This window comes from Mustela nivalis (genome assembly GCF_964662115.1).
Source record: "Mustela nivalis genome assembly, chromosome: 16".
In the NCBI taxonomy this organism is placed as follows: Eukaryota; Metazoa; Chordata; class Mammalia; order Carnivora; family Mustelidae; genus Mustela; species Mustela nivalis.
In genome coordinates, this window is record NC_139035.1 from 985671 (window position 1) to 1007468 (window position 21798).

Consider the following 21798-nt stretch of genomic DNA (forward strand, 5'->3'; position numbering starts at 1 on the left):
TTCGGTAGCTTCCTCATCAAAAACGCACCCTCATTCCTCATTAGTTCCTCGTTCCTTCTCTTTCTAAAGACACTACTTTCGATGGAGACACTCCTACTCCTACAGCCTCTATTCTCTGTCATGACTCTGCACAGTGGAAAAGAAAATCTTAATTGCTGTGTATTTATAGTCAGTCTCTAAACTGTCAGATTAATTCATGCATCTATTCAACAGTTCATTTAATAAATATTGATTAAAATCACACTTGTGGCATGCACTGGGATAAGGATACAAAAATTGGAGAAGACGTTTGGAAATAAATCCTGGCAATGGTTGCACAACATTGTGAATGTAATTAATGCCCTGAATTACATATTTTAAAATAGGAAATGGAGCAAATAATCCTAAAATTTATATGGAACCAGAAAAGACCCCAAATAGCCAGAGGAATGCTGATAGAGAAAGCCAAAGTTGGTGACATCACTATTCCAGACTTCAAGCTCTATTGCAAGGCTGTCATCATGAGGACAGCATGGTACTGGCACAAAAACAGACACATAGATCAATGGAACAGAATAAAGAGCCCAGAAATGGACCCTCAACTCCATGGTCAACTAATCTTTGACAAAGCAGGAAAAAATATCCAATGGACAGAATGACAGTCTTCAATAAATGGTGCTGGGAAAATTGGACAGCCACATGCAGAAAAATGAAACTGGACCATTTCTTTACACCACACATGAAAATAGACTCAAAATGGATGAAGGGCCTCAATGTGAGAAAGTAATCCACCAAAATCCTTGAGAAGAACACAGGCAGCAACCTCTTCGACCTCAGCCGCAGCAACTTCTACCTAGAAACATCACCAAGGCAAGGGAAGCAAGGGCAAAAATGAACTATTGGGACTTCATCAAGATCAAAAGTTATTGCACAGCAAAGGAAACAGTCCACAAAACCAAAAGACATCTGACAGAATGGGAGAAGATATTCACAAATGACATATCAGATAAAGGACTAGTATCCAAAATCTAGAAAGAACTTATCAAACTCAACTCCCAAAGGACAAATAATCCAATCAAGAAATGGGCAGAAGACATGGACAGACATTTTGGCAAAGGAGACATCCAGATGGCCAACAGACGCATGAAAAATTGCTCCATATCACTCAGCATCAGGGAAATACAAATCAAAACTACAGTGAGACCCCACCTCACACCGGTCAGAATGGCTAAAATTAACCAGTTAGGAAATGATGGAAGTTGGCGAGGATGCGGAGAAAGGGGAACCCTCCTACACTGTTGGTGGGAATGCAAGCTGGTGCAGCCATTCTGGAAAACAGCATGGAGGTTCCTCAAAAAGTTGGAAATAGAGCTATCCTATGACCCAGTCATTGCACTACTGGGTATTTACCATAAAGATACAAATGTAGTGATCCGAAGGGGCACGTGTACCCAGATGTTTTAGCAGCAATGTCCACAATAGCCAAATTATGGAAAGAGCCTAGATGCCCATCCACAGATGAATGGATAAAGAAGATGCGGTATGTATATACGATGGAATACTATGCAGCCATCAAAAGAAATGAAATCTTGCCATTTGCAACGACATGGATGGAACTAGAGGGTATTATGCTGAGCAAAATAAGTCAGTCAGAGAAAGACAATTATCATATCATCTGTCTGATATGAGGAATTTGAGAGGCAGGGCAGGGGGGGGGGGTCATGGGAGGTTGAGATGAAAAAATGAAACAAGATGGGACCGTGGAAGGAGACAAACCATAAGAAACTCTTAATCTCAGGAAACAAACTGAGGGTTGCTGGGGGGAGGGGGTCAGGAGAAGGTGGCTGCGTGATGGACACTGGGGAGGGTGTGTGCTCTGGTGAGTGCTGTGAAGTGTGTTGGACTGATTATTCCCAGACCTGTAACCCTGGAGCAAATAATATATTATACGTTAATTATAAAAAAGATTATAATGGAAGAGTTTGTTATATATATATATATATATATATATATATATATATATATTACTGTAATAATTAAAATATTTTACAAAAACAAATAAACAAAAAACCAACCCGCAACATTGAATAAGGTAGTCCTGGTCCTCAGATGGCTCACAGTCTAGTAGATAAGATGACACGTGCAATGCAGGGTCATTGGTGAGAAGGTAGAAAATAAAAAGGGGGTGCTGGGTCAAAGGAGGAAGGTATGAAAGAAATTTAACCTTTTATTAATTTTAATTTAAATGTTAATTAAATTCAATTAGCTAACATATAGTGCGTTATGAGCTTCCAAGGTCGAGGTCCGTGATTCATGAGACGCATAGAACACCCAGTGCTCATCACACATCACGTGTTCTCCTGAACGCCCACCCCCCAGTTACCCCGTCCCTCTACCCTCGTCTCCTCCAGCAGCCCTCGGTTTATTTCCTATGGTTAAGAGTCTTTAATTTAATTTAATTTAATTTCTTTATTTTATTATTTTATTTATTTATTTGACAGAGAAAGACACAGTGAGAGAGGGAACACAAGCAGAGAGAGTGGAGAGGGAGAAGCAGCCTTCCCGCTGAGCAGGGAGCTCAATGCAGAGCTTGATCCCAGAACCCTGGGACCATTATCTGAGCCGAAGGCAGATGCTAAATGACTGAGCCACCCAGGTGCCCAGTTAAGAGTCTCTTATGGTTTTTTCCTCCCTCTCTGATTTCATCTTGCTTTATTTTCCCTGCCCTTCCCCTATGGTCCTTTGTTTCTTAAATTCCACATGAGTGAGATACCATGATAATTGTCTTTCTCTGACTTGTTTCACTTAATGTAATACCCTCTAGCTCCATCCACGTCATTGCAAATGGAAAGATTTCATTTTTGATGGCTGCATAGTATTCCACTGTGTACATACACCACCTCTTCTTTTTCCAGTCATCTGCCGAGGACCTCTGGGCTCTTTCCCTACTTGGTTGTTGTGGACATTCCTGCTATAAACCTTGGGGTGCAGGTGTCCCTTCGGATCACTGCATGCGTATCTTTATGGTAAATACCTCATATAGTGCAATTGCTGGGTCGTAGGGTAGCTCTAATTTTCACTTTTGGTTTGTTAGTGGTGTTATTGCTAGGAAAGACCTCTAGACCAAAGCTTCAGCAATGAGCAGTTCTACTCCAGAATCCAAAGGCTCGGGCTTCCCTCAAATGCTGGATTGCGCCTTAAAGCACGTAGGAACACTGAACCAACAGGAGGAACCATGGGTAGTTGAATCCTAAATCCAGTACTTCTCTCCACTATCATTAACTTGTCCTACCCAGCAGCCAGGAAGAGTAAGACCAGGGACGCATCTAGGGTGGGAAATTTAAGGAGGCGCTCACGCTCATGGTCAGCTGGGCACAGACTCTGCATGGCCTGGGAAGCAGAGACCTTCTTAAATGTCCACAGACTTGTCCTTGTACTCAGCATCCTGTTCTGTAATTGCTTGCTAACTTGCCTGCCTCCCTCTACAGACTGTAAACAGCATCTGGTACCTCTTTGTATCTCTTAGGGCGGAGGACAAAGTATAGCACACAGAAAGGACACAGAAATGGTAGCATGCTTTGGTAAGTGCGTCGAAAATAAATAAATGAAAGGTCCTACTCCACCACGGACCCTGGGATCAGCTCTTCACCTGCATCTCCTTGACTCCTACCTCTGTCTTGTCAGGTTGAAGGTCATTCAAGGTTTATGCCCTCTGAACATCTCCCAGGAGACATTTCCTCTGTGCCTCTGCAAACCTTTCCTTCCTCACCTTTTTTCTAGTTTGTTTGTTATTTTCCCGCCCTGTGATCGATTTGAACAGCTGCTCTGTCTTTGAGTCTTGTGAGTTTTCCCTGGGGTCTAAGCCACTGTTAATTCCATTTGGTTAAATTTCCACTTTGGATATTGCATTTTGCATCTCTAGAAATTGCATTTGGTTCTTTTTATATCTTCTATTTATCTCACTATGTTTGGATTTTCCTTACTTGAACATATGGAACATATTTGTAGAAGAGGGTTCAATGTTCTTGTTCACTAATTTCATCATCTCTTGTTTCTGGACCCCTGTCATCACCTGTGTGACACTTCGACCTACTTCTGTGAGAAAACTGAGGCGTGAGTTCCCAGTTCCACATGCCCACCGCTTCCCTTAGTCCCTCCCACCCGCTGTAAAGCGTCCTCCTTCCCACAGCCTTCGGGCCTATCCTTGCTCATCTCCTGACGCGCTCTCCTCCAGCCCTTCCTGCTGCTCCTCGACGTTGTAGTGGCTATTCTTCTTTTGGCATAAAGATATTTTACCCTTTCTGTCTTAAACCAAAACCAAACAAAACCTTGCTTGACCGCCGTGTCCCCCTCTCTCCACTACCTTGTGATCCAGCTTCCCTACCCACACCGGGGTCTGTAGAGAACAGTCTTCCCCATCCTCACACAGCAATGGCACTTGCTACCGGCTTGGCCTTCACGTGCTACAACCGTGTTTCTGCCCCTGCCCCATTCTGTGCAAGCACTTCGGCAGAAGTCAGCAAGTTTGCTAAATTCAGCCTATGGTTTGGGGTTCTTATCTTGGTAGGTTTAGGGATGGTCACTCGCTTCTTTGTCTAAAATTCCATCTTCTCTTGGCCTCATCCTATTTTCCCTCCCTTTGCTCAGGTCCAATTTTTCTCTGTTTCCTTTATCTTTCGCCACTGCTTCCACTATAATGATTCCACAACTGCAACCCAGACCTTCTGAGGCTGTTCTTCACAGGTGATCCACAGACTCTAGCCTTTATATTAAAAAACTGAATTAATAGTTTACCCTCAAAATTCACCTTCGACTGTCCCTTCAGTTGCTCAGAATGGGGATTCATCGCAGTGGTTGCTGCGATGTGCCACCCGGATTCTCCTTCATGACCGAAAGAGGTGCTTCCTTCCCTGTGGGAGTGTTGGTGGTGGGCAGCTCCATGAGGCCTCTTCAGAGCAGCTGGAGTTGAAGAGGACTGCCTTGCTGAAGGTTGTGCCGCTGTCTTGGGGCAGTGTTCATTCAGTGAAGGACCGACACAAAAATATAAAATATCAGCCTCTCCTCAAACTCAGGCCTACTCACAGGGCCATCTCAGTGTCAGAGTTCTTCGTAGTGTTGGCTGAGGACTTCGTGAGACTGCATCCAACCCCAGCTTCCTTCTCTGCAAAACCTGGTTTATTCCCTCTCCTCCCCTCCCAGTCCCTCCCTGCCTCTCCCCCGTCACAGGTGTTAATGCCAAGAGCACCTCCTCATAAAACTCATGTACCTGAGTCTATTTTGTGGGAACTCAACCTGTGATAGCCATCCTAGATATCTCAATTTCATTTATTCCCCCAGCCAATAAAATACCAACTGATACAGATACCAAGCTTTGTAGTATCTACAAAGGTGTTTTCTTCCTCAATAAATCTGTTTTCTGCTCTGAAGTGTGTTTTATCCAGCCACTTCCTCTGACAGAACTTTACTTCAGACACCTGTATTCACCTCAACAGTACTACTCCTGTAACCTCCTAGCTAGTCCCTTTGCCTCTGGTCTGATCCTTCTCCAGTTCCTCATTTAAGACTGATCTGGCAAGGCATTCACTTCCTGAGAATCTCCAGCGGCTCCCCACGGTTGGCATTCATTTGTTCACTCAGCCACCATTTACTAAATGTCCACCGCGTGCCAGGCACTGTAATTCCGGCCACACAAAGTTGAAGGATACGAACGGAGTCCCTGCGCTCATGGAGCTGCTGGTCGAGCACCCACGATAAACAAAGGTATGCGTGGTAGACGAGCAGAAGTACAGTGGGCTTGCAATGTGGCCAAGGAGAAAGACATGGACCAAACCCTTGCTCCTGTAGGTGAACTCAAAGAACATCTGTGATAAGCTCCACAGAAGAGACTCATGGTGGTATAAGCACTTCCGAGAGAAGTTCCCCTCATCACAGAAGCCAGAAAGAAGTTTCCCAAAGAAGTGTCTTTTCAGGTAAAATGGAAGTGCTTTAGCTTGGAATGCAAAACTCTTTCCATTCTGATTCTGACCTCCTTCTATCTACCAGTTCTTCCCAGACCACCTACAGCAATCCAGTCACCGCCCCCGCCCACTCACCCTGTGGGGAGAACTGTGTGCTTCTGCTGCTACCGACCTCAGGGGCCTTTGTGACACTCACTTTGTTGTAATTCCCCTCCCGCTGGCACCACTGCCTTCATAATCGAGCCGTCTCCTAATCATCCTCTAGAAACAAATACAATCATTACCTTCTCTAGGAAACATTTCCTAAGTGTTCAGTGTGACTTGATGTTCCTTAGCAATATTTTTGCCCATATTTGTATCTTTTTCAAGTTTACCATGATACTTAATGTTATCTAAGTTTCTTGAGAACAGGATCATGTTGCAGGTTATATTCTCTGTCCTCATGTGGTAGGTGACACATAACAGATAGCATTTGTGACTGAGTAAATAAAATGAATGCATGAATGGAACTTGCAAACATATATGACCCCAGTTGTCCCTTTGGAAACTTAATCTAAAAGTTTAGCACTAAATTAGCTACACAGCAAGTATGATAAATAAAAGACTTTTAAAGTAGGCAAGCTTCAGGCTTCCTTCCAGCTTTTGAAAAGTGATTGTGGAGTCTTCGATTCCATGCAGTCATTCAGGTGGTCAAAACCAGAGGAGCCACGTGTTTTCCAGTCTAATGATTTTGGCCACCTCATCTGTTGGTTTTCGATGATCCTTCCCATTTCCATGTGACGGATCAGTCAGCAGTGAATCCGGGGATTTACTACCAGTGAGTAGAGGTTCAAATACTGTATTGATTGATGCTTCCGTGTTTTCTAGAGCACAGATCAATGGGATCCCAGCTGCCGCATTCCATCCACCAAATGATGTTGATTTCAAGGAATGAAGAGAAGATAATCTAAGTACCATTTCATTCTTAGCTGGAAAAGGATTGAGAATAAACAGGCCTTTCTAGATTAAACTGTCCAAATAATGTAAGTAAATCACTGAATTTATGTGAAATTCGCCCCAAAATTGAAGAAACTTAAGGTGACATTCTTTCTTTTTTATTTTTAAGATTTTTAATTTATTTATTTGACAGAGAGAGACAGCGAGAGAGGGAGTGCAAGCAGGGGGAGTGGGAGAGGGAGAACAGGCTTCCCATGGAGCAGAGAGCCCGATGAGGGGCTCAAACCCAGGACCTGGGGATGACTTGAGCCGAAGGCAGACGCTTCACGACGAAGCCACCCAAGTTCCCCTCAGGGTAACATTCTTTTTTTTTTTTTAAATTTTTAATTTTTTTTATTTGTTATAAACATATATTTTTATCCCCAGGGGTACAGGTCTGTGAATCGCCAGGTTTACACACTTCACAGCACTCACCAAACCACATACCCTCCCCAATGTCCATAACCCCACCCCCCTTTTCCCAACCCCCCTCCCCCCAGCAACCCTCAGTTTGTTTTGTGAGATTAAGAGTCACTTATGGTTTGTCTCCCTCCCAATCCCATCTTGTTTCATTTATTCTTCTCCTACCCACTTAAGCCCCCATGTTGCCTCACCACTTCCTCATATCAGGGAGTTCATATGATAGTTGTCTTTCTCTGCTTGACTTATTTCGCTAAGCATGATACCCTCTAGTTCCAACCATGTTGTCGCAAATGGCAAGATTTCATTTCTTTTGATGGATGCATAGTATTCTATTGTGTATGTATACCATATCTTCTTTATTCATTCATCTATTGATGGACATCTAGGCTCTTTCCATAGTTTGGCTATTGTGGACATGGCTGCTATAAACATTCGGGTGCACGTGCCCCTTCGGTTCACTACGTTTGTATCTTTAGGGTAAATACCTAGTAATGCAATTGCTGGGTCATAGGGCAGTTCTATTTTCAACATTTTGAGGAATCTCCATGCTGTTTTCCAGAGTGGTTGCACCAGCTTGCATTCCCACCAACAGTGTAGGAGGGTTCCCCTTTCTCCGCATCCTTGCCAGCATCTGTCATTTCCTGATTTGTTGATTTTAGCCATTCTGACTGGTGTGAGGTGATATCTCACTGTGGTTTTGATTTGTATTTCCCTGATGCCGAGTGATATGGAGCACTTTTTCATGTGTCTGTTGGCCATCTGGATGTCTTCTTTGCAGAAATGTCTGTTCATGTCCTCTGCCCATTTCTTGATTGGATTATTTGTTCTTTGGGTGTTGAGTTTGATAAGCTCTTTGTAGATTTTGGACACTAGTCCTTTATCTGATATGTCATTTGCAAATATCTTCTCCCATTCTGTCAGTTGTCTTTGGTTTTGTTAACTGTTTCCTTTGCTGTGCAAAAACTTTTGATCTTGATAAAATCCCAATAGTTCATTTTTACCCTTGCTTCCCTTGCCTTTGGCGATGTTCCTAGGAAGATGTTGCTGCGGCTGAGGTCGAAGAGGTTGCTGCTTGTGTTCTCCTCAAGGATTTTGATGGATTCCTTTCTCACATTGAGGCCCTTCATCCATTTTGAGTCTATTTTTGTGTGTGGTGTAAGGAAATGGTCCAATTTCATTTTTCTGCATGTGGCTGTCCAATTTTCCCAACACCATTTATTGAAGAGGTTGTCTTTTTTCCATTGGACATTCTTTCCTGCTTTGTCGAAGATTAGTTGACCATAGAGTTGAGGGTCTATTTCTGGGCTCTCTACTCTGTTCCATTGATCTATGTGTCTGTTTTTGTGCGAGTACCATGCTGTCTTGATGATGACAGCTTTGTAATAGAGCTTGAAGTCTGGAATTGTGATGCCACCAACTTTGGCTTTCTTTTTCAATATTCCTTTGGCTATTCGAGGTCTTTTCTGGTTCCATATAAATTTTAGAATTATTTGTTCCATTTCTTTGAAAAAGATCAGTGGTACTTTGATAGAAATTGCATTAAATGTGTAGATTGCTTTAGGTAGCATAGACATTTTCACAATATTTATTCTTCCAATCCAGGAGCATGGAACATTTTCCCATTTCTTTGTGTCTTCCTCAATTTCTTTCATGAGTACTTTATAGTTTTCTGAGTATTGATTCTTAGCCTCTTTGTTTAGGTTTATTCCTAGGTATCTTATGGTTTGGGGTGCAATTGTAAATGGGATTGACTCCTTAATTTCTCTTTCTTCTGTCTTGTTGGTGTAGAGAAATGCAACTCATTTCTGTGCATTGATTTTATATCCTGACACTTTACTGAATTCCTGTACAAGTTCTAGCAGTTTGGGAGTGGAGTCTTTTGGGTTTTCCACATACAGTATCATATCATCTGAAAAGAGTGATAGTTTAACTTCTTCTTTGCTGATTTGGATGCCTTTAATTTCCTTTTGTTGTCTGATTGCTGAGGCTAGTACTTCTAGTACTATGTTGAATAGCAGTGGTGATAATGGACATCCCTGCCATGTTCCTGACCTTAGCAGAAAACCTTTCAGTTTTTCTCCATTGAGAATGATATTTGCGGTGGTTTTTCATAGATGGCTTTGATAATATGAGGTATGTGCCCTCTATACCTACACTTTGAAGAGTTTTGATCAGGAAGGGATGCTGTACTTTGTCAAATGCTTTTTCAGCATCTATTGAGAGTATCATATCGTTCTTCTTTCTTTTATTGATGTGTTGTATCACATTGATTGATTTGCAGATGTTGAACCAACCTTGCAACCCTGGAATAAATCCCACTTGGTCGTGGTGAATAATCCTTTTAATGTACTGTTGAATCCTATTGGCTAGTATTTTGGTGAGAATTTTCGCATCTGTGTTCATCAAGGATATTGGTCTATAGCTCTCTTTTTCGATGGGATCCTTGTCTGGTTTTGGGATCAAGGTGATGCTGGCCTCATAAAATGAGTTTGGAAGTTTTCCTTCCATTTCTATTTTTTGGAACAGTTTCAGGAGAACAGGAATTAGTTCTTCTTTAAATGTCTGGTAGAATCCCCCGGGAAGCCATATGGCCCTGGGCTTTCGTTTGTTTGGAGATTTTTAACGACTATTTCAATCTCCTTACTGGTTATGGGTCTGTTCAGGCTTTCTATTTCTTCCTGGTTCAGTTGTGGTAGTTTATATGTTTCTAGGAATGCATCCATTTCTTCCAGATTGTCAAATTTGTTAGCATAGAGTTGCTCATAGTATGTTCTTATAATTGTTTGTATTTCTTTGGTGTTAGTTGTGATCTCTCCTCTTTCATTCATGATTTTATTTATTTGGGTCCTTTCTCTTTTCTCTTTGATAAGTCTGGCCAGGGGTTTATCAATTTTATTAATTATTTCAAAAAACCAGCTCCTAGTTTCGTTGATTTGTTCTATTGTTTTTTTTGGTTTCTATTTCATTGATTTTAGCTCTGATCTTTATGATTTCTCTTCGCCTGCTGGGTTTAGGGTTTCTTTCTTGTTCTTTCTCCAGCTCCTTTAGGTGTAGGGTTAGGTTGTGTACCTGAGACCTTTCTTGTTTCTTGAGAAAGGCTTGTACCGCTATATATTTTCCTCTCAGGACTGCCTTTGTTGCGTCCCACAGATTTTGAACCGTTGTATTTTCATTATCATTTGTTTCCATGATTTTTTTCAATTCTTCTTTAATTTCCCGGTTGACCCATTCATTCTTGAGAAGGATGCTGTTTAGTCTCCATGTATTTGGGTTCTTTCCAAACTTCCTCTTGTGGTTGAGTTCTAGCTTCAGAGCATTGTGATCTGAAAATATGCAGGGAATGATTCCAATCTTTTGATACTGGTTGAGTCCTGATTTAGGACCGAGGATGTGATCTATTCTGGAGAATGTTCCATGTGCACTAGAGAAGAATGTGTATTCTGTTGCTTTGGGATGAAATGTTCTGAATATATATGTGATGTCCATCTGGTCCAGTGTGTCATTTAAGGCCTTTATTTCCTTGTTGGTCTTTTGCTTGGATGATCTGTCCATTTCAGTGAGGGGAGTGTTAAAGTCCCCTACTATTATTGTATTATTGTTGGTGTGTTTCTTTGATTTTGTTATTAATTGGTTTATATAGTTGGCTGCTCCCACATTGGGGGCATAGACATTTAAAATTGTTAGATCTTCTTGTTGGACAGACCCTTTGAGTATGATATAGTGTCCTTCCTCATCTCTTATTATAGTCTTTGGCTTAAAATCTAATTGATCTGATATAGGATTGCCACTCCTGCTTTCTTCTGATGTCCATTAGCATGGTAAATTCTTTTCCACTCAGGGTAACATTCTAAAACCATAACCATCCTCCAAAAAGCATGACCAACACTCCACAGCAGAAAGCTCTCTTCCCTCTACAGGACATTTCCCAACAAGGGACTGAAGAGTTGCTCAACTCCATATTGAGCAAGGACACAGAATCTCCGATAAAGGGAGACTTTGGAGAAGTAAGCAAGCATAACCTCCTGAGAGGAGAGTAGCCTGTTTTCTGCCAGGAAAACCCTGGCTCACTCAATTATTTAAACTTTTTTTTTCCTGGATGGTAAACTAAAGTGCAGAGTAGGAATAGCCCAAGGACATATTTTAATAAAAATTCTCCCCTGAATTTTAATAGTTCTAAATTTTAACAATTAATAGAATAAATGGCATTTTTGGAGCTTAGAGAAAGTGTCCATAAGTAGAAAAAAATCACCCAAACCTTCACTTTATCCACCTTGAGTTTTATCTTATCAAAACACATATCAAATCATGCCTCTTCCCTGATTAAATTTTTAGTAGTTTTTCATTGTTTTAGTAGTTTTTTGTGAGATGAAAAGGGAAAATAGGAACGGAAGAACTCTTCATGAAATACGAGCATATCTACGTGCCATTTCCTCTAGCCTTCAGAAGTCCATGGTGAAGCTAATGCTGGGATGCTATTCCCACGGTACAGAGGGGTAAATGAAGGCACAGTGATGATAAAACACTCGCCCTTATTCCCACGGCCAGTAATAAGAGGAGGAACATGAATTGAACACAGGAGTGACTGCAGTACACATTTTTGGTATTTGTAATACAGTGGCCTTTTCGGAACAGGTGTGTAACCTCCTTATTCCCAACGACACACGACGAAGTCTACTACGAGGTGAGGCGGGCTTCGTGCTACCCTTTCTCCCTAGAGCACTTCCTTCTGAAAATTCAGTGTCGCAGACTCAGTTAGCATCAGCAATGCTATGCTTAGCATTGTTGTGCTTCCAGAGATGAACCTGACGGGTAACCAACTGGGGTAATTCGTCTCTCCAGAGATGTAGAAGAACGGGCATGTTGTACTGTTCTGTCCAGTCATGAGGGGGATTCTGTTTGGAGGGAGGTAATGGTCCAGGGAAAGATTTCATCTTGCATTTAAAAAAGCATGAGGAAAAGCCACACTTTCTAATGTTTAGATTTGCCATCATCATGTGATGCTTACAGTTGTGACAGCCGTCTTGGCACCATGGGGTTAGTCATCCTAAAAAGATATGCCAGCGCCAGTGTGCTGAGGAAAGCATGATGGCACTGTAGGAAGAACCCAGGTCCTTGATGATAGAGTCAAGCTGATAAATTTACCAACTTAGCCCTGTTTTAACTTTAGATTTCTACTTACTATGTGTAAAGCATTTTGGAATTGGGCTTTTGTTACCTCCCCCCGGAATGTCCAAACTGACAAAACTCTTGATTTGCCTCCTTGCAGATACTGGTCTCTCTTCACTAGTGTCTGTGTAGACGTGTGTGTGTGTATGTATCGAAGGGACATGAAGGAAGGAGAAACGTGTTTCTATCCACCAAGAATCAAGCTTCCTATCAAAATCCTTAGAAAGTTAATAGAATAAAAGATTTATAAATCTATAGAGAAAAATTTCAGATGAGTTTTGAGGACCAGAAATTCAAAACAGAGGAAGGACAAGTACTATTTAGTAGAATGGAAATATCTTCCATATGAAGTGTGTATGTGTAATATCCCTCCTCTTCTACAGGCTTCATTTTTCTTAACTATTAGAAGATCAAAAAACCTTGAACTAAGAAGTTATTGGGCAATTTTCTTTCAGGGTTAGTTTTAGGGAAAAATTCAAGGGCAGTAGGAACTTCCAAGCACAAGCACCTTCATATAGCATTTCCTTTCATGCTCAAAGTCAACTTACATCTCCACTAGCACAGAAAATGCAAATAAAATATATCAGAACTAGAGACACCCCAGACTAGACATTTGTTGCTTATCTCCTCAGAATTCCCAACTGTTTCTGATTCCCATTTACAGATTCATGTATTTCCAAGGAAACTGAATCCTGTCTCTGTGCCAGATTTGGAGCATGTATGCCCTATATTCAGGCAGTAAATACATTTCATCCTTAAAGCGGTTGGTTTGCTACCTGAGCTGCTTCAACCCTGGTAACTTTCAGAATGATTCTTGGCTTTCCAGTGCAAACACGCTCTCTTTCCTGTTCCATGAGGTACCATGGAGCTCTGAGACTGTTGGCCACCATCTTGGGACCAGCCTCAGGATGAAGTTGATATCAAAACTGGGTCCTTGGTGACATTGCTGAGCATTAAATTAAACCTTATCTGAAGCTAGGTCACTTCTGGAATTTTCCATTTCATGATCCAATACATTTCCTTTATTTTGAAGCCAATTTTAATTTTTTTTTTCCAACCTAAAGCCTCCTAAGTGATGCAATCTGTTGGAATTACCTGGTGTTTTCTTCTCAATTTACAAAGAGCATTGAGAAAACGAGGCCCACAGAGGGGAAATATGATCTAATCAAGGGCAAATAGGTTCACAGCTGTGATTTGGTACTAGAAGACAGACTTCCTGTCTTCTGGTCTGTTTTTTTTTCTCAAAAACTTCTTGGCCCTCAAAACTATATAGATTGATGTTATTTTCTAGCTAAACTAGGATGCCTGGCAGCCTTTCACTAACAAAACTAGTGACAGATCTAGTCCTATCTGTGGCTACGTAGACTCTTTAGATAGGTAGCTTTAAGAAGTTTTTGAGTCTGTGGATGGAGAGGAGAAGGGAGTTGAGGGAAATTGGAAGGGGAGGTGAACCATGAGAGACTATGGACTCTGAAAAACAATCTGAGGGGTTTGAAGGGGCGGGGGGTGGGAGGTCGGGGTACCAGGTGGTGGGTATTAGAGAGGGCACGGATTGCATGGAGCACTGGGTACAGTGCAAAAGCAATGAATACTGTTATGCTGAAAAGAAATAAAAAATTAAAAAAAAAAAAAACAGGTCACACTGCTTCTCTAATCTCTTCTTAAACCACCTTGTTATTTGCATTTCTGAGTATCTCCCTCGTGACGCTAGACACAAGGCATGGGGCGAGCTCCTCAGACTGTTTCCATAGCAACCAGCAGGCGTACACAACACTCTGCTGAAACACAGGGTTTAGGAAAAGGTAGAGCCCCAGATCTGATTTCCCCCCAATTGCACACATTTTTCCTTACATGTGTACATCTGTGTGTGGATGTACACGTGTGTATGTGTGTCGGTGTGAGGGGCAGGCATCAAAGATGATAACCGGAGCATGTCTGTGACTAACCCTCACTCAGCCACCCTCTCCCTCCCTTCCTCTCCCCGCCCTCGCTCGCTCTGGTGCATCACTTTACCGCGGGCGTGATATTTTCAAGTCCTGCCCCCTACCCCGAGACATGTCATCATTATTAGAAAGGAGAATGTGTCTGTTTGAGCCACACGTGTGTCGTGTGTAGTGGTTGCATGGAAATACCTGAAAAGAGAACTCAAAGTAAAAAACAATCTTCTGTCTAAGCCAGGAATATGGAATGAGTTACTTTCTGAAGCAATGTCATACGTGTCACTGAAGTGTACACCTGAAAGCTTGGATTTTCTAACCAAAAGCTTGGATTTTGTAACCAAGCCAGCAGAAGGCACTGTATTTCCTGCAGCTCCAAAGGGGAATCTGAGACCCGCCTCTTTCACCAGAAAGTATCTCCCCCAGGGAGTCCCCAGGGGACTTACTGTTCCCGATCTTATTCTCAGAAAAAGAATAATCTTCCCCGTTTCCCCTAAGCACTTAAATATAAACTATTCTTTTTATTTTTACTTTTTCGTGACTTCAGCAACATGTGCGCTAGCCCCGAAGAGCAGGCCACGGACAGGGAGGCTGCCTGGTTGGCTCCTGGTAACACCTGCCCCAAGAGAGAAGGAAGGGCCTGGGGCTGCGGCCTCAACGGCAGCTTCGTTTCTCGAAAAACTCCTTCTCAAGTAAATGGGGAAACAGTTAACATTTAAAAAATTTTCTGTTGTTGATTACACAGCTTTTTGTTATTCTCGGTTCTCTTCTGTATTTTTCAATGTGAAAAACAGTCTGTAGACACAAATACCAGGAATTCCGAGCAGACCTCAGACTCAGGCGTATGAGTGGTGAGGTGAAGGGGAGAGACGGGGTCGGTGAGTTTGGTCCATTCTTGTGGGACATTTGGCCGGAAAGGGGACGAGAAAGATGGACGGGCAGAAGGATCGGGGCTGAGTCCTGGGCTCGGGAAAGTCATGAGCGTGCTTCAGCGCTCGTAGGAAGGAGCTCATTGAGAGGACGGTCTGAATGTGCACGAGACAGAAGAGAAATTGTTCCTAAGAAGGTAAAAGCTGAAGGGCCTAGGGCAAGAGAGAGGGCAGGACTGGAGGGAGTTAGGGCGCACAGGAGGCCAGGTCAGATGCTGATGTGAGGAAGTTCAGAGTCTCCGTGGTGCAAAGCAAAGGGTGCTTTCGCTGATGGTTTTCTTTGCGGCAAACACACAATTACACACACACACACACGAAACTTCACAGGGGTCAGAGGTCATCGTGGTAGCTCCTCATTGCTAAGCTTAGAGCAAAGGCCGTTTCCCTGCTGCAGCTGCTTCTCCTGCTTCTGCTCGCCCTGGGGCCGCTAGCAGCTGCCATGTCCGGCCCTTTCGTTGCCTGTAGAGCCAGACTCCTCCCTCCCCCACCTCTGCAGCCTCTGGTTTGGTTCAGGGCCTCACCGTCCTTCATGCAGATTATTTAAACTCGGTTTCCTAACTGACCCTCCTATTCCCAACCCAGCTGGCAGAGTGAAACAAGAATTCTACTGCCGAAACACAATTCTATTAAAAGAATTCCTGTGGCTAAAACCCCTGTTTAGCTTTCTTCGAGATGAAAGTCAGCCTCCTACAGCCAGCCTACAAGATGCTTCATAAGCTGGACGGAGCCCGCCTCTCTCATCTCTCCCCAGGCACACTCTTTCCCAGAATCATGTGGAAATGCTACACCTCAAATTTCCCCATGTCCCCTCTTGTCCGTGGGCTTCTGCACTTGTCCCCCGTCCTGGTCACTTCTTCCCACTTCCTAACCTTCACCCAGATAACCCAGGTCTCCTCTTAGATGGCTTTCTTCCACAAGCCTCTTCTGATCCCCCAGGACTAGAGTGGTTGCCTCCTGAGAGGGCACCACAACCATCCTGCCTCTGTCCCTGTCATCAGTCTCGGTCTCACTCTGGATTTACATACCTGTACTAAGCCTACATCTGTGCCGTGTCTGCCCCTGTGTACCTAATATCTTGCTCAGCATCTGGCTTATGATAAACTTTTAGAAAATTATTTGTCAGCCGAATGAATAACAGAATGAGTCATTCTTTTTCAGAATGTGAAATTGTCACTCAGGATGATCAAGGTCTTTGCCCAAAGTCCCTTGCCAAGTAAATAAACAGTAAATCAGAGTCTCGGGGCCTCCTGCCCTCCCCTCCACTCTGCTCTTCTCTTATGGGCATAATCTCCTGCCCTGGAAGATTCCTTCCACATGGCCAGCCATCTGCACGATGAGGATTAACACACGCATATTTTCAGCCCACAGCTCTTCTCAAGTCTCCCAAGTCACATCCAGACCAGAAATGGTCAACATTTCTTGGGGATTTCGAGCTTAACATCATCGGACTAACTTAGCCTCTTTTAAAGCCTCCCTGAAAGTCTGACTGGCCCGACATGGAGTGGGGGCTGTTCTTGTTCCCAAGCAGGGATTATGGCTACGTGAACAAAGAAGAGAGAAACACAGAGAGAAATGACCCAACACTGGCAGGAGGGTCAGAAGAGACCTGCAGAGCAGTTATATGGAAGAGAATGATGGGTAACCGAATTCTCAACATTATCCTCCATCTTTGGACTCAGGCAGTAAGTTGGTCCATTTAGAGCTCCACCCCCTCCTCGGCTGGAAGACGTCCCGACTTTGAGCATGAACATCTGACCTTCCAGCGCCAACTCCCCCACGAGAGCTGTCCCATCACCCAGTTGTGGCTCCCAGCTCAGCCCCTCGGCCCCAAGTCCTGACTCCAAAACCCTGCGGGACACTAAAATACAAGATCGTGGCTTGAAAATAGAGTGCGTCTGCTGCGGATGGTTGTTTTGGCTTAATTAGGACTTGCCGTTTCCTGAATTCCTATAATTTCGTTTGATGAATTGTGTTGGTGACTTGTTCTGCAGTCTTCGAACATGTGGCAATTATCAGGGGAAACAACTGCCTCTTTCCCCGTTGAAAAGCATCTTTTGGTGCATAAAAAAGGGCAAATATGTTTTATTTTGTGTTTTGATTTTTTTTTCTTTTCTTTTTCTTTTTAATTATTCTCTCTCTCTTTCTTCTTCTTTTTTTTTTTTTTCTGTCTATAAAAGGACAAATGCCACGGTTGGCCTTTGCTTCTCCATAGGAAGGGCCTGGCTGCAGTACACACTTACCACGTGCGAATCAACATACCCCACTGTGCATCTGTGCGCGCGCAGCATGGCGTGAGTTATGAAATGAGCGGAACCGTCTTCACTCCTTCAGGGGTTCCCAAACCAGTACAGGAGACAGATCCACTGACAAGTACGACACGAGACAGACCGAGTTAAGAGCCCTGACAGATAATTACCCCTTTCGTTAGTTCATTCTGGACCAGTGAACAAAGAAATCCCAGGTGCGTTACCTCATTTGACCCTCACATGAGCTCCTGAGACAGGTGGCATCATTGTCATTTGAAAGTCCTAGATAACCACGGCTCAGAGAGATTCAAAGTCTCGCCCACGTTCCCACAGCCAGTAACTGGCATATGGGTCTCGTAGATCCTGTTTCTAGTACGAGAGAAGGGCGGGCGGGAAGAGAAGAGTTGAAACAGAAGCAATATTAGCAATGGAAGACGTATGGTCTGAGCCCAGCCTCTGCTTTCTGGAACAGAAATGAAAAGAAAAGGAATTCTAGAGAAAGGAGAAATCTAGAAGCAGGGAAATCTGTGAGGTGGGTGGTAGCCTGGGGAGCTATGACCCTCCAATTTGATGGAACAAATTTAAATCAAGCACCATAGTCTGTACTTGTACATAATTCAGAAGAAAACTTCTTACTTTCAAGGATTATGCAGTATTCAGGGGAACAGAAACATAAACCAAGAGAATACTTGAACAGTGGCCCTACTGTGAGAGACACGAATAAGTACTATAGGTGTAGGGCTTTTATTTCTACTGGTTTATATTTTATTTTGTGGCTGTACTGATCAGCTGCAGGAAAGGTGGATGTAAGAGTGCGTGGAGATTAAGCTGCTCCAAAGAAATCAGTGTTTCAGGGAGATATTAGACATTAAGTCAGGCTTGGAGAATGAGAGCTATTTAAAAGCTGTGAGTCAGCCAGGGCTGCCACGCTCCGCGCCCAGCCAGCGTTCCCGGGGTGCGTGCGGGGGCGAGCCCTGCTGCCTAGCGATGCTCACTGGGCCTGAAGAGAGACCGGCGCATGGGAGGAGAACAGGTGAGCCATCGGTGTGGGGTGCTGAGCTGCGCTGACTCAGGCCCGTGGAAACGAACTAACCCCCGGAAGCCAGAGAAGCTGGAGGAAGATGGTCTCCAGAGGCCAGGCGGCCAGAAGTGGGGCAACAGAGCGTGGACAGCGTCTGTGTGTTCCCTGGGGGTTGCTGGCACACGTGGAAACACAATGCACTCAATCCTCACGCCGGCTTTCCGAAGCTGCTCAGACGGGTCTCATGAATGCATTTTACAGGTAGTAAACACTTCCAAGGGAGTTACGTAACCTCCTCCAAGTTACCCTCTCTAGCTGCTGCAGGGCAGGTCTATCTGGTCTCCAAACCCAGAGCCAGCATGTATTAACAGAATAAGCATTTCATAGTAGCTTTTATCCTAGCCTGTTAGCTTATTCGTGCAGAGATGTCGTGTTCAAGGTCACTAGGCTTGGGGAAATTATAAAGAGTGTTGTGGTCAGCTCTGGGAGACTGGATGTTGTATGCATGGGTATGTACGTGGGGGGGCAGTATCTAGGGGATATATTTAGTTAAAAAGGACATTTTATTTTTCTTTTAAATGTAAGATGAGAAAAGTCCATTTGTGCTCCGGTGGGAAGACTAGTGATAAGAGGGAGAGAGACGGCTAAGGAGACAACTTCTGGCCAAGGTCAAGGGTGGGTCCCAAAGGAGATCCTTGCATCCCAGAGGAGGGAGCACGCTGGTGACAGGGGAGGTGTGGGGACCTCATAGTGACCCTTCCAGTGTCTGCCTTTAGCTAGGTTTTTGTTATTATTGTTGCCTTTCGTCTGTTTGCCACCACTCAACCTTTTTGTTCTGTTTTTACGGCTTTATTGAGGTACACTTGACCTACAACAAATTGTACCTACTTAAAACAGTCTGATAAATTTTGACATGTACATAGACCCCTAAAACCGTCACCACAAGCAAGACAAAGAACAGAATCAATGACTTATCTGCTATCACCATCTGAGCTTTTTGTGTCCCTGGGTGATTGCTCCTCCCAGCTCCCCACCCCGTACCCCAGCCTACTTAGGCAAATGCTGATGTATTTTCTGTCTCTGTACACTTGTTTGCATTTTCTAGATGTTTATATAGATGGACATATTATGGATATATGTATATATATATGGACATATGTATATATGGACATATATAGATGGATATATTATGGTCATATTACATGTGCTATTTTCTCATCTGGCTTCACTGATTCACTTTCACCATCAAGCATGACTACTTGAAGTCCATCCACTGCATGTAGCAGGAGGTCATTCCTTTTCAGTGCTGAATAGTACTCCATCTCATGGAGGTACCACTGATAGTGCATGCACTGGCTTGCTGAGAGACATGGCCTGCTTGCCAGTCTGAGGCTATTACAAGTAAGATGCTCTGAATATACTCATGCAGCAGGGCTTTCTGGGTGTATGCTCGTATTTCTCCCAGATAAGTGCCTGAGAGTGGGATGACTGGAACAGCCATTTTACTTTTTACCTACTCATGATACTGGTGATTTTTTTCCCCCAAAGTGCTTATGCCACTTTAGACTCAGCCATGTTCCCATTCTCCTTCCGCGGGAACACACACTAAGGACAGTCTTTAAAAACTGCAGCCATTCTCGTAGATGTGCAAGGGGATGTCACTGTGGCTTTCATTTGTAAGTCCCAAGGACTCACCGTATTGGACGTCTTTCATGGGCTTATTTTCGATCCGTAAATCTTTGATGGTGAAATTTTGTGTAGTCTTTCCCCCGTGGTATTTATTTTCCTTATTACTGGGTTTTGAGATTTCTTAATATATCCTGAATACAAAACCATAATCAGATATTTCATTTGCAAACATTTTCCCTCTGATTGTACCTTGTCTTTTTATTTTCTTAACAATGTCTTCCACAGAATAAAATCTCTCACTTTTATGAAGTCCAAATTAGCAATTGCTTTCTTTTATGAATTAGTTATTGGTGTCATATCTAAGAAATATTGTCTAACTCAAGTTCACAAAGATTTTCTCTTGTTTTCTAATAGAAGATTTAATAGACTTAGTTTTACATTTAGGTCTATAATCCACTTTTTTTAAAACTTTATTTTTTCAGTGTTCCAAAATTCATTGTTTATGCAGCAGAGTTAATTTTTGTATATCCTATGGGATTTGGATCTAAGTTTCTATTTTTTTTTTTTTACATTTGGATAATTAGTTGTGCCAGGACCATTTACAGAAAAGACTACCTTTTCCATTAAATTACCTTTGAAATTTTGTCAAAAATCAGTTTCCCATGTTTACATGGGTTCATTTCTGGACTCTGCTTCATTGATCTATTTGTCTATCTTCTCATCAATATTACCTTGACAACGGTAACTTTACAATAAAATCAAATAGTGTAAGTTTTATTTGTCCAAAGTTGTATGGACTATTCTAGGTCCTATGAACTTTCATATATATTTCAGAATCAGCTCGATAATTTCTTTAAAAAGGATCTCCAAGATTACTGGGACCATATGAAACTATACCTCAATTTGAGAATAATTGGCATCTTTTTTAAAACTTTAAAACTTTATTTGGAACAATTATAGATTCCAGGAAGCTACAAAGGTAATACAGAAAGTCTTTAAAGCATCCTTCAGCCTTTTTACTCCAATGACCACATAATTGTAGTACAACATCCAAATCATGGATTTAATGATAAGTATGTGTAGTTCTGTCTTTTTATATCTTACATAGGTTTGTGTAACCGTCACCACAACCAAAATACAAAAGTAGTCCCTCACCACAAAGATCTCTCTCGTGCTACTCTTTTGTAGGCAGATCCACTCGAATTCCCTACCACCTCTGGCCTCTGGAAACCACTCATCTGTTTTCAAACTCTGTAAAATTTTTGTTCTGAAAGCGTTACACAGATGAATTAATACTGTAAGTGACTCATCACATGGGTGTTATACCCACCCAATAAATCACTGAACGCTATGTCAAAAACTTAGAATATACTATATGCTGGATAACTGAACCTAATAAAAAATTTAAAAAAATACTGTGATAATTTTTAAGATTTTACTTTTTTTCAAGCAGTTTCAGGTTTATAGCACATTGGAGAGGAAGGTTCAGAGATTTCCCACATAGCCTGTGCCCCCACACGCATAGCCTTCCCTGTT

At 42.7% G+C, this 21798-nt stretch overlaps 1 protein-coding gene across 2 annotated transcripts in view; it reads right to left on the minus strand.

The window, feature by feature from the left end:
• The window catches only part of DPT (dermatopontin), a 350410-nt gene that overhangs the window by 69717 nt on the left and 258895 nt on the right, over positions 1–21798 (minus strand). Inside the window, exon 6 of one of the 2 annotated variants that reach the window (XM_082702819.1) lies at positions 2055–2167. The exons of the other annotated variant lie outside the window; for it this stretch is intronic. The gene's annotated coding sequence lies outside the window, so the exon portion shown is untranslated. The remainder of the gene's footprint in view (positions 1–2054; positions 2168–21798) is intronic. 2 annotated transcript variants of the gene reach the window in all.